At 48.0% G+C, this 16,913-nt stretch overlaps 1 protein-coding gene and 1 pseudogene across 2 annotated transcripts in view; both read left to right on the forward strand.

The window, feature by feature from the left end:
* LOC146797042 (myosin-4-like) overlaps positions 1-16,913 on the forward strand; it is a 242,141-nt gene that overhangs the window by 124,663 nt on the left and 100,565 nt on the right. The window lies entirely within an intron of this gene.
* Positions 2,577-16,913, forward strand: part of LOC146797043 (uncharacterized) — a 233,229-nt pseudogene continuing 218,892 nt past the window's right edge. The window contains exons 1-7 of the transcript XR_014969675.1: positions 2,577-2,716; positions 6,363-6,581; positions 6,693-6,836; positions 12,709-12,865; positions 12,952-12,979; positions 13,088-13,208; positions 13,299-13,391. The product of XR_014969675.1 is annotated as an uncharacterized LOC146797043 (transcript). The remainder of the gene's footprint in view (positions 2,717-6,362; positions 6,582-6,692; positions 6,837-12,708; positions 12,866-12,951; positions 12,980-13,087; positions 13,209-13,298; positions 13,392-16,913) is intronic.

The following is a 16,913-nucleotide window of genomic DNA, read 5'->3' on the forward strand; positions in this document are numbered from 1 at the left end:
TTGATCTGGCAGTGTTGATTTTGGACAGCAAGGCTTCAGTCAGCCCCTCGGGTGAGTACGGGAAAACATTTATTGTTATATGCAATAAAAATCACCATCATTCCCGCAGCTACCAAGAGCCCTGTAATGATGGAGATGCGTGCTTTAACTGAGTAAACTGAAAACGTCAGATCGCAGAGTGTAATATTCACGGCATGGAGTATTGACCGCTCCACCGACCCAGAAAGCACTCTGGTAGTGGTTACCTGTCGCGCCTTACTCCAGTCCTGCTCAGTCCTATTTGACTTATGGCAGATTTGAATGTGACATCATCCAGCTAAATGGAGCGAGTTGCACCTAATGCAGACCAAAATAATAATAATCTTAAAATGCACATACGGAATCTGATGAATGCACTGCTTCCTCCCATGTGTAAATGCGACCAGACCGTTGTGCTAACCTGCGCTTCACATTACTGCGGGGACAGCCTCAGTAACCAGTTTACAAAAGGTATGTAAACATGCAAATGGTCTTTAACGACCTGTGAAAAACTCAGGCGTGCTGGGCTGTGCTGGAGATAAGACTGCAGACACAGCCCAGAGCCCACAGCAGCTCGAGCTGAGACACACTACGGGTGAGGAGGGGGGCTGAATCCTTTGTTGTCCGATCGGCCTGGGCAGAAGTGTGACCGGGAATGCGCGACCCCCTTTCCATCACTTCACGCCCCCCCTGGGGGTCGCGCCCCACACTTTGAAGACCCCTGATCTATGTGGAACATGGTGGGGTGTCTTACGACCCCGCGGGGCACGAAGGCGCACCAGAGGGGTTAACCCACTCATATACTTGGTGCATGGCCTCGTAGAAACTCTTCTATTTAAGCTGGGGTCGCTCTGGATCCCGGAAATGGGGGGAGGCGCAGAGTTGGACCAGGCAACAGCTCCGAAAAACCATGCCTCGAACTTCGATGTTCCTCACTCAACTTGTCAGTTCTCAACGGACGAGGTGAAGTCGAAGTCCGTCTAGACTTCTTTTTCTACTTGTGCTACTTCCCTGATTGTCCCGAGGACCTCAACTGCAGTGAAGACGACTAGGGGCTCCTGAAGCAGTCCTGCAGACCTGTGACGCAGGCGTAAGGATTTGACACTGTGATCTCGTAGAAGTGGTGCAGTGAAATCTCATAGATTTCACTGCACCACTTCTATGAGCCCTTTTTATGGGGGAACGCCCACGCTGCATACATTATACATGATGCTAGTATAAAGTAGCGCAGGGGTTTACAAAGTGATGCCTCTGCCTCGATGTGTCACTTTGTAAATATGGCGCAGTGTGGCGCATTGTTTATGCCACCACAGTGTCATAAAAAAGTGATGCAACGCCGGCGTAAGGCCTCATAAATAAGGCCCAAAGTTCTAAGCTGTACTATCAGCAGCTCTTTAATGGCAGTTTATAGGTTAGCGTGCTATATTAGGATTGTAACATTTGAACTGAAAGTAAAAATAGGATCTCCATGACAAAAGCCATGAATCACTGAGCTATCCACATAAAAAAAAGTTTTCGGATCTGCATGGTACATGTTCTTTGCAGCAGGCATATTTACCGTCGCGCTACTTTATGGTGAGATAAAATTGTCACAAAACAAAACTCCCGGCCTCTCTCTTGTAGGAACATCAATCACCAGAGGTATCTCGACATGATCACTGTTACCTGAAAACTTATGAACACACAATGAACTCTGCAGCAGGTGAGTTTAAACCTATAAGTGGTGATCCCAATCAGGGGGAAAAGGAACTGATGAAAGGCTTGTTGGGACGATCGAGTAGAGGTGATACCCCAGCGCCTTGAGACCCCCACGGGTGCGAAGTGCGCTTCACAGATCCCTTATTGATTGATTATGATAGGGAAGGCTGGGATGAGAACATACCAGGGGTCCTAGAGAAAGGCTTTCCAGCTGCCCCACATTCATCCTGACCGAAGATTCAAAGAGGAAGCCGTGCTTCCGGTTAAGGAGTTTGGCTTTCGACAGGAAGAAATCAACACCTTATAAAAGAGGCCATTTAATATTGCCTGGATGGATTTGTTGCAGCCACCCTGGGTGGCCGCCTCCTCCATCAGTGGTAGGCTGCATTAAGAGGGATGCTGTAGCCGCCTCAGATTCCTGGCATAGGCAGGCGCCGGAGCCCCATACGTGCACACATAGCTCCGGCATCACTAATGTTCTATCTATGTTATAGCCGCCGCCACTTGGCATCCACGATCATGTTTAATTGCCGCAGTTATTTATAGGTTTAAGTGTAGATTTTGTCGCATTCGGTTTCTGATTTCCACCAGTAGAAGGTCACCCGTGCTGAATCAGCAGATGGGCCTGTATATAAGAAGGGATGGCGTCCCACTGCTGCAGCTTCAGACTTTCCGGTAAGTGCAGCAGCTCTGGGCGTAGATTTAAGTCGTTTTACAGCTCGTTTGAGGATGTGCAGGAAAGGAACCTCTCAAGAACTCCCACAGTTAAGGCTCCCTTCATACCCTCAGGCACCCTTTCCCCCTCACACCGAGTCCTGACAAAACTAAGCATTGTGACAAAAATGAAGCATTCCTAACTTAAAGTGGAAAAGCATGCACGTAGCTCAAGTTGCAAACAAGCAAACTGTGATGTGATGTTTGATCTGAATGACTTATGTGCTGTGCTTTCTTACAGGGGCTCCGTGAAGGTTTTGGTTTCTGAAGCTAAAGGCATTGGGAGGTAAGACTCGAGTCCACTGAGGAGGACATGAAAGCAAGAATCAACAGGGTGTCATCGCCGGCTTCTGCACCTTTGGTTGCACACCCCTGTGGTCCTTGCACGGGTACTCAGTGCTGAGCTGGATTAGTCCGAGTCCAACGAGAACTCCTACAAGTGAGCGAGGTGGTGGGCAGAGAAGCCTCCCTAGAGCCAGTGTGCGGGTGCACTCCCCCCAGGAGGTTGCACTCCCCCCCCCCCCCCCCCCGATGCTGCACCCTAAATAAACAGGGGAACACCGACACGGGCTCCAGACTCAGGTGAGGCCTCCCATCCACAGGCACTGCCTGGGACCGGCAAGGTTCTGGTGAGAGGAGGCGCAACAGATAACTTAGCAATGTTCCCACCAAGAAAAGATCTTTGTAGCTTCGCCGTCGTTCATTTGAAGGAAGCACCCACAATGTCAAAGGCACAGTAAAGTCCAAGTTCTAACTTTACGACTTTTGGTATTCAGAAAGGGCATTTACCAGTAGTACATGCAAAGGGCATTTACGAATAGTAAATGCCCTTTGTGAATACCGAAAGTCGTAAAGTTAGACTTTCGTCTTATTTTTCCTTTGTGAATCGGGCCCCAGGCTTGCTGCGCTTCTGGCCAAGAGGCCATTCCCGTGAGTCTGGGATGTAGTCACTCCCACAAAACTCCACTATTTCCAAACCTCTGTCGTTCAGACTTTAATAGCAGAAGGTAAATGGGGGTTGCAAAGAAGTTTAATTCAGAAAAACTGGGCAGCACATGTCACCCTTATAATGCACTCTTGGACAAAATAGAACACCCCCACGACTAGCTCTGAGATCCGTGGAAACCTTTTCTTCGCTTTCTGAACTGGTGGAAGAGCTGCAAAGTGTAGAATATACTCTACCATTACATTAGAGTAAGGATGGCTTTAGACTGCTGTGCATGTACCAAATCATATCCAGGAAACGCAAATAACTCATATTAAGAGGCCAAATTCTGAGACCGACCTGGAGCACCTTATTTATGCAATTTATATAGCGCACAAATACCCTGGGGTGTCTCGGCGCTGAATTTCAAAAATTCAACAAGTCTCTGTATGGCACGAATCACAAAATCCGTGTTTATTTTAATTGGAAAAAAACTTCCGTATGAAAGTAAGGGTTATTCCTTGTTTCCTCCCACTGGAATGGCACATTTCTCAAGAGCTTTAGATGAAGTAAAACTAACACGGTCAAACCAGGGAGGGGCACATAGTCCCATCTAACAAGCTACTGTAGTGCACCTTCCAGCAGTCTGGCCTGGGGTTACCCCCTTCCTGGCACCTGTTCAGTGTGAGACAAATTGTCATTTGCTTCCCAGTTGGGTCTCTGAGGCTGGATCGCCAGTCAGCCCTCCAGGGGACTGAAGTCGACTCTCACTTTATGAAGAGGGTTTTATTACAGCGCTTAGATGCCACTGCTAGTTAAATAGCTGCTTGTGGGTCGTTAACTATGTATTTATGGAACCTGACTGACTTTCATGGGGCCATAACTTTGAGCCTTTAATGGCCTCAGTTGAGATTCCCTACATTGTGAGGCAGATTGGTGTAACTCTTAGGCGGTGGTCAGTCATTGCTTGGTGCCGCTGTCCCATATTTAACAGAATGCGCTTAAAGAAACTCTTCCTTCGAACAGATGCACAGTTAAGAGAGCCTTTTCTGCACCTTTTAGACAGCCCCCCCACCCGAGCAGTGAAACACAGAATTGGAACACTGCACTGGGGATTCAGCCCCATCCAGGTGGAGGCTGCACTGACACTCGCCTGTAGTGAGAGATCATTTCCCCAGGCACTCAGTACTCCAGCCTGGACCTCAGGCAGGGCGAGTGACTGCCAACAACAGCACGCTCGGCCCTGCTTCATCACCTGGGAGATCAAAATGCAATATCTCCCATTCCATAATGCGTGATCTTCTAGGACCATCTGGTCCCAGATGATGAACACCTTCTGGGTGGGGCTGCCAAGGACAACCAGCCAAGCCCTTCATGGAACTCCTCAGCACGGTGGGCATCACCCTCTGTAGTCTATGGGGAAACCGGGCACCTCCTGGGGCATAAAACCCAGCCTCTAGGACCATCTGGTCCCAGATGATGAACACCTTCTGGGAGGGGCTGCCAAGGACACCCAGCCAAACCCTTCATGGAACTCCTCAGCACGGTGGGCATCACCCTCTGTAGTACATGGGGGAACCGGGCACCTCCTGGGGCATAAACCCAGCCTCTAGGACCATCTGGTCCCAGATGATGAACACCTTCTGGGAGGGCCTGCCAAGGACACCCAGCCAAGCCCTTCATGGAACTCCTCAGCATGGTGGGCATCACCCTCTGTAGTCCATGGGGGAACCGGGCACCTCCTGGGGCATAAACCCAGCTTCAATGTGCAATTCTACAAAGCTGCATTTGACTTGATACTGTGAAATTTATCAATAAAGGGGATGGAAATTGTAGACAGGTGCATTTTATGTATAGTCTACAAAATCACATGGTGTTTTTGGGGTCGCGAGCAGCCCTTCTCTGCCTAGAGGCACTTACCATAAAAGATATGGCACACACCAACTTGTTGTAGGACACTACTGAACAGTCAATCACCAGGGACAGTACATCACCCTACAAAATGCATGCATAAGTGAAGGAATGACGTGAACATATGTTTAATGTGCAACATTCAACTGAGGGATAGGTCTGCTTTCTAAAGCTGAGATTCTGACACCTGTGTCATTTTTTCATTGAGCCCCTTTCAATGTATAGAATGTATGATAATCCACCTGGTAGGAGCGGGGTGAGAGAAGGAAATGAGTTAGATATGTGTGGCTGAAATGGCCGAAGAGGGTATTTATGTTTCGCAATATTACAGGAGTTTCTTTGAGAGAGCACATCCAAATGAATTAAACTCCCTCTACAATCTATAGTTTTTCGTCCATTTATGTAAAGATTCTTGCACCTAATGCACATTTCAGTCTGTTTTCCTTGGAAGATTAGTTTGCTTAGTGTGCTGGCTAGTGACAATAAGGCCAACCTTTCCCAAAGTTCACCAGCCGCCACTGAGTCAACACACAGTGAGGACTGAACCCTTTCTGCGACAGTGTGAGCTGGCAGTGTGCTGCAAGGCGCAGGCTGGAGAGCGCTGGAAACGCATCAGGTCTTTCAAGCACAGCAGGCTTCACGCATGATGCAGCACAGCAAAGGGGATGATTGCTCTGCAGAGCCCCAGTCAGGCTCCAGCTACATAAATGCTGGCCTCTCTGCACCGACTACCATAGGGCTCCAATCCGAGGGAATTGTGGGGTGGCTTTGGTGACTTGGACTCCTATCCACAGAGAGTGGACAGAGACCATGAGCTCATCCCACGCAGGCCTCTGAACAGACTGGAAATGACGACAAGCGTTTATCTTTACCTGATCAGAGTCAACCACCGACCCAGAAGTGCAAGTCTGCACTGAGCTGCCCGACTGAACTGGTGTGGTTATGGGTGATATTTCGAGCTCCATCCAATATACATAATTAGCAACGGCTGAAAGGCCATTCGTATTTCCCACTCACCACATTTAAAGATACGCAGAGGTATGTTTTCCAGGAGTAACATGTATTCTTTATAACTGACTTGTTTTTTTAACCCTAGTGACTGTCGGCAGTCATGTCGTCGGACTCGGAAATGGCGGTGTTTGGGGCGGCTGCGCAGTACTTGCGTAAGTCTGAAAAGGAAAGGTTGGAAGCCCAAAACAGGCCATTTGATGCCAAGAACACCTGCTTCGTAGATGACGAAAAAGAGCTCTTCGTCAAAGGAACCATCACGGCCCGTGAGGGTGGCAAAGTCACCGTGAAGACCGACGATGGAAGGGTAAAAATAATCTTATACCAAGAATGGCGTAAACAAGCCTAGCATCAGAATGCAGCCAGACATCTCTGCTCAACTCCAACTCTATCTGTGCCTGTCGTTCTTCCTTTCTAGACTGTAACAGTCAAAGACACTCAAGTCTACCCCCAGAATCCTCCCAAGTACGACAAGATTGAAGACATGGTCATAATGACCCATCTGAATGAAGCCTCCGTGCTGTTTAACCTCGCCGAGCGCTACGCAGCCTGGATGATCTACGTGAGTACGAATGGGGAAGTTTGAAAGGTCACTAAACATATCCCAGACACCCCCAAAGAATGTCCAGCCAATGAGCGCAGCCTGTGCTTTGCTGCCCGAAAAACAAACCTTTGTACACCTTTGAGACTTATCACACTGACTTGAGGAGTGCCGAGGGGCCCCTCTTAATTCAGTCCATTTAGCTCCACAAACTAAATGAAGCAGCCATTTGCTCGTCACAGGTTAAGGTTGTGTTTACCTAGAGGGGGTTTACACCCATAAAACAGTTTACATAAATTAGCCTACTGAAAAGTAGCAACACACACAATAGCTTCAAATTGCAGTGAACGTTGTTAGTATTTACAGAAGACATATAGGCAAACGAAGCTTTATGTAAGAGTATGTCCCATACATTCCATGAAGCCAAGCAGAGAATATCACACTCTTACTTATGTACATGGCTTTACTGGAGGGAAGAGACCCACCATTAGTACCAGAAGCAGACGCTAAATACAGAGAGTGGACCTCTGCGACAAATCTCAACCACTGAGTCCCCAGTAGGCATGATGCCTGCCCCAAGCAGAGGCTAAATACAGAGAGTGGACCTCTGCGACCAATCCCAACCACTGAGTCCCCAGTAGGCATGATGCCTGCCCCACGCAGAGGCTAAATACAGAGAGTGGACCTCTGCGACCAATCCCAACCACTGAGTCCCCAGTAGGCATGATGCCTGCCCCAAGCAGAGGCTAAATACAGAGAGTGGACCTCTGCGACCAATCCCAACCACTGAGTCCCCAGTAGGCATGATGCCTGCCCCACGCAGAAGCTAAATACAGAGTGTGGACCTCTGCGACCAATCCCAACCACTGAGTCCCCAGTAGGCATGATGCCTTTCTCAAGCAGAGGCTAAATACAGAGAGTGGACCTCTGCGACCAATCCCAACCACTGAGTCCCAGTAGGCATGATGCATTTACCAAGCAGAGGCTAAATACAGAGAGTGGACCTCTGCGACCAATCCCAACCACTGAGTCCCCAGTAGGCATGATGCTTGCCCCAAGCAGAGGCTAAATACAGAGAGTGGACCTCTGTGACCAATCCCAACCACTGAGTCCCCAGTAGGCATGATGCCTGCCCCAAGCAGAGGCTAAATACAGAGAGTGGACCTCTGCGACAAATCCCAACCACTGAGTCCCCAGTAGGCATGATGCCTGCCCCATGCAGAAGCTAAATACAGAGTGTGGACCTCTGCGACCAATCCCAACCACTGAGTCCCCAGTAGGCATGATGCCTGCCCCAAGCAGAGGCTAAATACAGAGAGTGGACCTCTGCCACCAATCCCAACCACTAAGTCCCCAGTAGGCATGATGCCTGCCCCAAGTAGAGGCTAAATACAGAGAGTGGACCTCTGCGACCAATCCCAACCACCAACCACTGAGTCCCCAGTACGTATGATGCCTGCCCCAAGCAGAGGCTAAATACAGAGAGTGGACCTCTGCGACCAATCCCAAACACTAACCACTGAGTCCCCAGTAGGCATGATGCCTGCCCCAAGCAGAAGCTAAATACAGAGAGTGGACTTCTGCGACCAATCCCAACCACTGAGTCCCCAGTAGGCATGATGCTTGCCCCAAGCAGCGGCTAAATACAGAGAGTGGACCTCTGCGACCAATCCCAACCACTGAGTCCCCAGTAGGCATGATGCCTGCCCCAAGCAGAGGCTAAATACAGAGTGTGGACCTCTGCGACCAATCCCAACCACTGAGTCCCCAGTAGGCATGATGCCTGCCCCAAGCAGAGGCTAAATACAGAGAGTGGACCTCTGTGACCAATCCCAACCACTGATTCCCCAGTAGGCATGATGCCTGCCCCAAGCAGAGGCTAAATACAGAGAGTGGACCTCTGCCACCAATCCCAACCACTAAGTCCCCAGTAGGCATGATGCCTGCCCCAAGTAGAGGCTAAATACAGAGAGTGGACCTCTACAACCAATCCCAACCACTGAGTCCCCAGTAGGCATGATGCCTGCCCCAAACAAAGGCTAAATACAGAGAGTGGACCTCTGCCACCAATCCCAACCACCAACCACTGAGTCCCCAGTAGGTATGATGCCTGCCCCAAGCAGAGGCTAAATACAGAGAGTGGACCTCTGCAATCAATCCCAACCACTGAGTCTCCAGTAGGCATGATGTCTGCCCCAAGCAGAGGCTAAATACAGAGAGTGGACCTCTGCGACCAATCCCAACCACTGAGTCCCCAGTAGGCATGATGCCTGCCCCAGGCTGAGGCTAAATACAGACAGTGGACCTCTGCCACCAATCCCAACCACCAACCGCTGAGTCCCAGTAGGTATGATGCCTGCCCCAAGCAGAGACTAAATACAGAGAGTGGACCTCTGCAACCAATCCCAACCACCAACCACTGAGTCCCCAGTACGTATGATGCCTGCCCCAAGCAGAAGCTAAATACAGAGAGTGGACCTCTGCGACCAATCCCAACCACTGAGTCCCCAGTAGGCATGATGCCTGCCCCAAGCAAAGACTAAATACAGAGAGTGGACCTCTGCCACCAATCCCAACCACTGAGTCCCCAGTAGGTATGATGCCTGCCCCAAGCAGAGACTAAATACAGAGAGTGGACCTCTGCAACCAATCTCAACCACCAACCACTGAGTCCCCAGTAGGCATGATGCCTGCCCCAAGCAGAGGCTAAATACAGAGAGTGGACCTCTGTGACCAATCCCAACCACTGATTCCCCAGTAGGCATGATGCCTGCCCCAAGCAGGAGCCTGTGCAAAACAATGGTTCTGGTAAAGATAAAAGGGCAGCAGATGGCAAAAATAAGCATTGATAATCTCAACAGACCTGGCACTTGTCTAATGCATACACACAAAGTTATACTATGCAGTAATCCGTGCATGCACTCATGCACAAACCCACACAGGTACGAGTACACACAGTCACGCATGCACACTCACAAACACATACACATGCACACACAAACACATATACACACACACACACACTCATGCACATCAAGTTGAAGTGCAGATGCATACCAAAGACATGCAGGTATCCACAAATCCCAATAAATTCTGCATTCATATAGGCACAAATACAGTTATAACTACACACATAAAGGCACACATGTATACCTAACAGCACTCGTGCAGCTATACTATCAAGTATTTATCTATGTACTGTTTTAACAATGCATGGCAGAGCAGACCTGGGCATGGGCTGGGAGGAAGAGATTGGCCTAATAATAGCTTTTCATTGGTGCCTGACTTTAACAGGGCCGCCATCAGTAAAGCGGCTGCACTCACAAGTCTTTAACTTGTGCAACGCGTCACAGAGATAAATGAAGGACTTGGAATGCATTATATGTCCTAGTAGGTGCTGGAAATTCTGCACCTGTAGTTTGTGATATTTATTCATCAACACTATCCCACAGCTTCAGGAAGGCTGGTCCAGCGGTGTGGCCATGTCGTGAAATGCCCTATTCTTTGTCTGGGTGTGTTAGAGCTTGGGAGGGGGAGACGAGATGTCTTCAGAGAAGGTAATTCTTCCCCTATTGATACCTACCCCTGCCTATGTCCAGAAAACTATAAACAGACATTATACCTTAACTCACACTGTCTCACAAGCCAATCACAGAATGGCTATTCGTTGCACTCATACTAAATGTGACTGACATTGCCTAGTAGATGAAGGGTTGAGGACCAGTCCCTAACTCTAAACATACTGTCTTTTGGAATGAAGCAAAGTGAGAATGACAAATGGCTGAAGCAGACATACCAAAAGCCACTTTCTATAGTTAGTATCACTAAGACTATGATGCATTCATCTTTGAGTTTATAACAGACTGGAGAACCAGCCAAAGCTGTCCCTAGTCCACACTTAAAGAGTAACTCAGTGAACTCCTTTACACTAAGCAACAAACATACAAATATTGACAATCTGGGAACTATATACTGATTGATACTATACAATAGCTTGTGCAACGCTACAGTTTAACAAACCTACGAGAATGCAGCAAACATGGGAGGAGGCAAGAAAGCACTGAGAGGGCAAGCAGGTTAGTGGGAGCTTAAGAAGGCCAGACACAGCGGCGGCTCCTCCATTAAGGCGAAGGAGCGCAACCCCACTGCTTTCTGATCAGTGAATTAAGGAATCATAAAATGATAATAAAGCATGTTAGTATCATTTAAGTTTTCCTTGCTATGCTCGGTATGCCGATTCAAGGGCGGGGCGGGGCCATCCTGATTGACACTGGGAAATTGGGAGGAGGAGTGGTCCGCACTGCTGCAAATGCACTTGTGACATGGGCACTTAGGGTTCTCCAACCCAGCTGTATTCCACAGCCGGGTGGAGAAACAGCACAGACTCCCTGTGCCTGAGCAAGCATCAAACCAGTCCGCTCAGACCAATCCTCATGCTGCTCTCATGCTAAGTATAGCATGAGAGCAGCACCTGTATTGGATGAGGAACCTATGATGTTTATCAGGGACTACTGGGAGCAGGAGAGCAGAGAAGCACCGAGATGCAAGGCAGCTGGCAGCATCAGGGAAGTCTTTCATTTATTTATGTTTAACCACCACCCCTGTGGTCCCCTCCCGTGCTCCACCCGCCCTACCACTTTTTACTTGTATCTGCCGCCACTGCTAGAAATTCCTTTGTGCATCACCACCCTGTTCCACCAATTCAAGAGACTAAACCTGTGCTCCCAAAGCACACCAGCAAACTCAGCCCAAAATGGAAAGATCCACATATCTGGGCAGTAAATGCATGCCACGTTTAGGGTCTATCACAATACAAAAGATAACTTATTTCCACAATGCAGAGAAGCACCCAAAATGATTTACGTAGATTAAAACCTGTGGTCATAACAGCGTGGCAGTCACCACTTTGTAGTTATGATTCAGGACAGTCTGCCTTTGAAAAGGCATTTTTTGAGATGCTGATAGCTTTTAACCCCATTGACATATATATATGCATCGAATTTGGCCATTGCATGCGTAGTCTAGTGAGTCCCGGCATGACAATTTTCCTGCAGATCCTTGCAGGGGAAAAATTCTGCTTGCACGTACAGTCAATAGTGCTTAATAGATTTACATCAAACTTCACCTGAACCTATAACCCCACTCAGAACGTGCTTCCTTTGGTGTAGTATCATTCCCTTTAGTATTTTTGGAGATATAATCCTGTAGAAATGGTGCAGAGCAGTCTCGAAAGTTTAGCACTTTTTTATTCTGTGCTCTTTTAAGTCATGATTCAGTCATTTGAGCCTCCTGTCAATCACATTTGGAGTTTTTGACAAATGTCATTGGCTGGCGAGGGCCTCTGGAGATAATTTTTGTTGCCATCTTGAATATATAAGTCAAGTTTGATTCAGGACTTCTGAGCTGTGGGGGGAAAAATGCACAATAATGGGCAGAACCCAGATGTTCCACCCCAGGGGAGCGCTAAGGGGCACCCAGTGACGTGCAAAAACTCAAGTACCACAAGAATAAAACGCGAACAGAGTAAGTCGCAATTTCAAGTAGTGAATTTGATTTTCATTTTGGGAATAAATTGTGAACTGGATTCGGTTCATAATTTTTAAGACGGTAAAAAACAGACAGAAAGCGCATGGCTCAGTGAGACTAAGAGAGATAGAGAGGGAGCAAACAAAGAAAGAGGTGGCAGGTGAGGTGGAGAGCCTGGGTGTGGGCCAAACCCGCTGCGCACTATCAAAGACCATGCACAGTGGGAGCTGGTGTTGGTAAAGTGTATTATGAAAAAAAACCTTACAATTCACTGACAAAGTTGAAAATAGATTTATTCCTTAAATTATTTTGCTTTGACCAGCCATTAATTTTTACATTTAATAAAAATCCCTTTCTTTAATTTCAGACTTACTCTGGTCTTTTCTGTGCCACTGTGAACCCCTACAAGTGGTTGCCAGTGTACAACCCCGAGGTAGTGGCTGCTTACAGAGGCAAGAAGCGCCAGGAAGCCCCACCTCACATCTTCTCCATCTCTGATAACGCCTATCAGTTCATGTTGACAGGTAATGATTTACTTGATTTAACAGTTATAATTTCTACTGAAATATAGCATTGCTTAACGCAATCTTTTCTGACATTCCTTGAACAGATCGTGAAAATCAGTCTGTCCTGATCACGTAAGTAATACATCATTAGTAGAAAATTGATGAGCTTAATTTACATCACCAGCTTTATGTGGCTGAGGCACTTAAATGAATTGTTCTGAATTTCCTATTTCTCTACAGAGGAGAATCTGGTGCAGGAAAGACTGTGAACACCAAGTGCGTCATCCAGTACTTTGCAACAATTGCTGTTGGTGGTGGTGACAAGAAAAAAGAGGCCGCCGGCACAGGCAACAAGATGCAGGTTTGTTTCTCTGTTCAATTCATTTTAACACCACACACTATATGTATGTCAGACAACGTAATTGATGATGAAACCTTGGTTCTCTAATAGGGAACGCTGGAAGATCAAATCATCCAGGCTAACCCTCTGCTGGAAGCCTTTGTTAACGCCAAGACTGTGAGGAACGACAACTCATCCCGTTTTGTAAGACTTCCAATTACTTCCATAACGGCCGCACTGCGCCCATTCCAGGAACCGTACCATACTTGTGCATCTGCATTACTAAACACAGCCAACAATAGTCTTATGTGGTGGTAATTGTTGGCCGCAGTTTTTATTACTTATTACATAGTCACACTTATACAACTCCCCCGGACACCCCCTTGGAGGCCGGGGTCATATATCATTGTCACACATTATTACAAATGTGATGTCACGCATTGTCAGCTGGACATCATAAATCATAGGCCATAAATCATTGTGCGTCATAAATCATTCTGCCGCAATTGGCCCATACTTTGTTGCCATAAATCACTCTGCCTGATCACCATAAATCAGCAGCCATAAATCATGGGTCATAAATCCTCGGTATGTCATAAATCATTCTGTCACAAGCCATCATAATTTCGCTGTCATAAATCATTTTGCATGAGCATCATAAATCATCAGCCATAAATCATGGGTCATAAATCATCGGTATGTCATAAATCATTCTGTCACAATCTGTCATCATTCCGCTGTCATAAATCATTCTGCATGAGCATCATAAATCATCAGCCATAAATCATCGGCTGGCCATAAATCACTGGTTTGTCTTTTTGCTCATTTGCAACTCCTAGGGTCGTAAATCACCCTGACAGCTCGTAGATTGTTCTTTGTTGTTTACCACGCCCCTTTGCGTGTGGGGGGTAGCCTTTTCCCTGGAGTTAGGCCCCAACTCGCTACCTTGTTAGTCTCTTTTGTGCCCCACCTTCTGGTGGGGGCTGGGCTGCGAGCGCCGTCTCCGTTTGCTACCCCGATTTTGTCAGGCGCACTCACCCTGCCGAGCGGCATCCCAAAGTGAGTGGCCCTCCTTCTACACACCGCCCTGTCGGTGTGCTCCCATACAATACCAATATACTTGTTGTTTTCGCCACGCCGCCAGGGAGGCTTACGTCTTCCTGCGGCTCCCCCTACATCTGGTCAGCTCCGACGGCAATCTTCCCACAAACGCAATGATGCGCTCTGCTCCATCTTTGCCCTTCATGCCCTGGCCCACCTGTGTCCTTCTTCGGTGTCTTACAGTACTGTCTCCTCTCGCCATGGTTATAGATGCAATCAAAAATTGAGAGACAGTCAGATAACTCTTGTGGAGGCGTGATACAGCATGCCTTCATTAAATAACATCCTCTACTTCGCCACTGCCCCTGGAAGGCTCCCCCGGTGAGAACCACCGTGCAACCAGTAACCCTGATTAGTATCTGCCAGGCCGTACTATTTCCTGCTCCGGGGGGGGGGGGTGAAAACCCGGGTTAGCGCTGCTGGGGGCACGGGGCACATGCCCGTTTATATGTAGCGATGATGGGTCTGTTCCTGCCCTCTGAACGATATGCATGATACCACAGTTGTCGCGGGCGCTGGTCCCTCTAGTAACCTGGACTCCCCAGGGGGCGTTCTCAGCCCTTGTCCCCGGGAGACTGACTTTGACCTTCCACACTATTAGTATCCGCCTGGCTGGAGTACCCACTCCACATCCCTTATATCTCGCTCCGGGGGGGGGGGAAACCGGGGATTGCGCTGCTTAGGGCGCATGCCTCTGCGTATGAACAGCTTGTTACTTTGTTGATGCCCCTCTGGATGGGCACCCCTCATGGGCCTTTGACCCGATTGCTTCAGTATTCTAGGGGCTCGAGGGCAGGACAGCATTAGCTTTCGGAATTAAGGTCCGCTTTTCCCAAGTGCCAAGTGAAACTACAGTGTGAGCATTTGGCAAGACCGTGTGAATTATCACTTTCTCTTCCGCCCTGCGCCTTGGAGCAAGTGTCCCGGCAGCAAGTCCCTCTGATATCATGGACATGTCACTTTGCACTCTTATCCCTGTCCACGGGGGGCGGCACTACCCGAAAGCTGTCCTAGCCATTCTCTAGTGGATTACAATAAATTGTTTCCATCTGTTAACAGTTTGGAAATGCACGGGTTTCTTTTAGTTTACAGTAGACCATTTTTTTTTTTTTTTTGCGCATTACCTTATAGTACTACCCTGTTGGACATTCTCGTTTACATACCACTCAACTAGGCTGAACATATTTCTTACTTTGGAAGGATGAGATCACGCGTAGGCACAAATGGGGTCGCATGGAACATGACCTACCTAATTGTAAAGCGCCTGTTCACCCAACCCAGGCACTAGATAACCGGTGTCCATTGTCACCCAACTCAATGTATTTAATTATTTATTTATTTTATTTATTTATTTATTTTTTGTTATTTTTTTTTTTATCATGTACACCTGTGATATTAGCCTTACTCTGAACGCTGATTTGGACAGACTAGTTTTGAGGAGAACAGTACTGGATTAATGATTGAGCTCTTTTATACCGATGTCAATTCATTTGTTTCCAGTTTTATATAGCATTGGAGCGCCTTACATGGGCACCAGTTACATTACACAAGGACACATTCATTTTGGCACGGGGAAGTTAAGTGATTTGCCCAGATTCACAGGATGTCGAGATTTAAACCCAGTTCCCCATCCCAAGGCGCCAGCCTGATTACAGCCGGGGCTGTGCCCTGTAGACTTTGCATGCCCAGGCGTGACAACTTAAACGCAGAGGAACTCATTGCCTACCTCCATCAGCGCTGAATGCCAGCGCCGCATATTAACTCACTTTAATATCAAAACCAAAACTCAAGCTTCCAGCACCTGGAGGTCTCCCATCCAGGTACTAACCAGGCCCAGGCCTGCTTACCTCCGAGATCAGGCGAATTCAGGGTGGTAAGGCCCTGGCTGTAAAGCTGATGAATTACTTGCTTCAGCATCTGTAGGCTCAGTGCCTCGTTTAAAAAAAAAAAAATGTTATGCGCTACGTCGTTGCGAGTACTTTCATTCCCTGAATGTGTCGGTCTGTGTACAGATAGACACTCTGTTCTGCTCTCCGCTGGACCCCAGTGCAGCCCAATTGTTTACTTTCACCATACCATGTTGCTGCAGAGACACCTGCAGGTAGAACGATATTGTACAGCACTCTGACACCTTCGGGCAAAGTCTATCCACGCGCTTGTCTGCTTATTGTCCACCCCGCAATGATACGTTCCCTGCCAATGGGATCGTGTTTCAGTAATTTGCACCTATGGTACCATCAAGGCCGGCGCTAATGGTGCCTTCCCACAGTGCCTTGCCCAGAGCACGGGTTCCCGCACTTCCCATCCCAAAGGTGCTGGTGACTGTCCAATGCGTACCTACTCCCTGTATCTAGCTTGTGGCGCCACTATTGGTTTCTTAAAAATATCTTACACATGGTATGAGTGCCAATAAAGTCATAGACAACAATTATTCTAACGGCCGGGCCCGCCGGACCGCGGTACGCTCTGCTGTTATTTTTAAATATAATACCTGTCTAGCAGAAAGTGCCGGCATGCCAGAGGTGCCTTTTCACAGGTCTGGCGGCATTGCCCCTCGCCGGGATTCCATCACATCCTCTCCCAAAGGCGCTGTTGATTGCCCGCGAATGCGCACATTTTAAAAGG

This window comes from Triturus cristatus, chromosome 10 (assembly GCF_964204655.1).
Source record: "Triturus cristatus chromosome 10, aTriCri1.1, whole genome shotgun sequence".
NCBI lineage: Eukaryota > Metazoa > Chordata > Amphibia > Caudata > Salamandridae > Triturus > Triturus cristatus.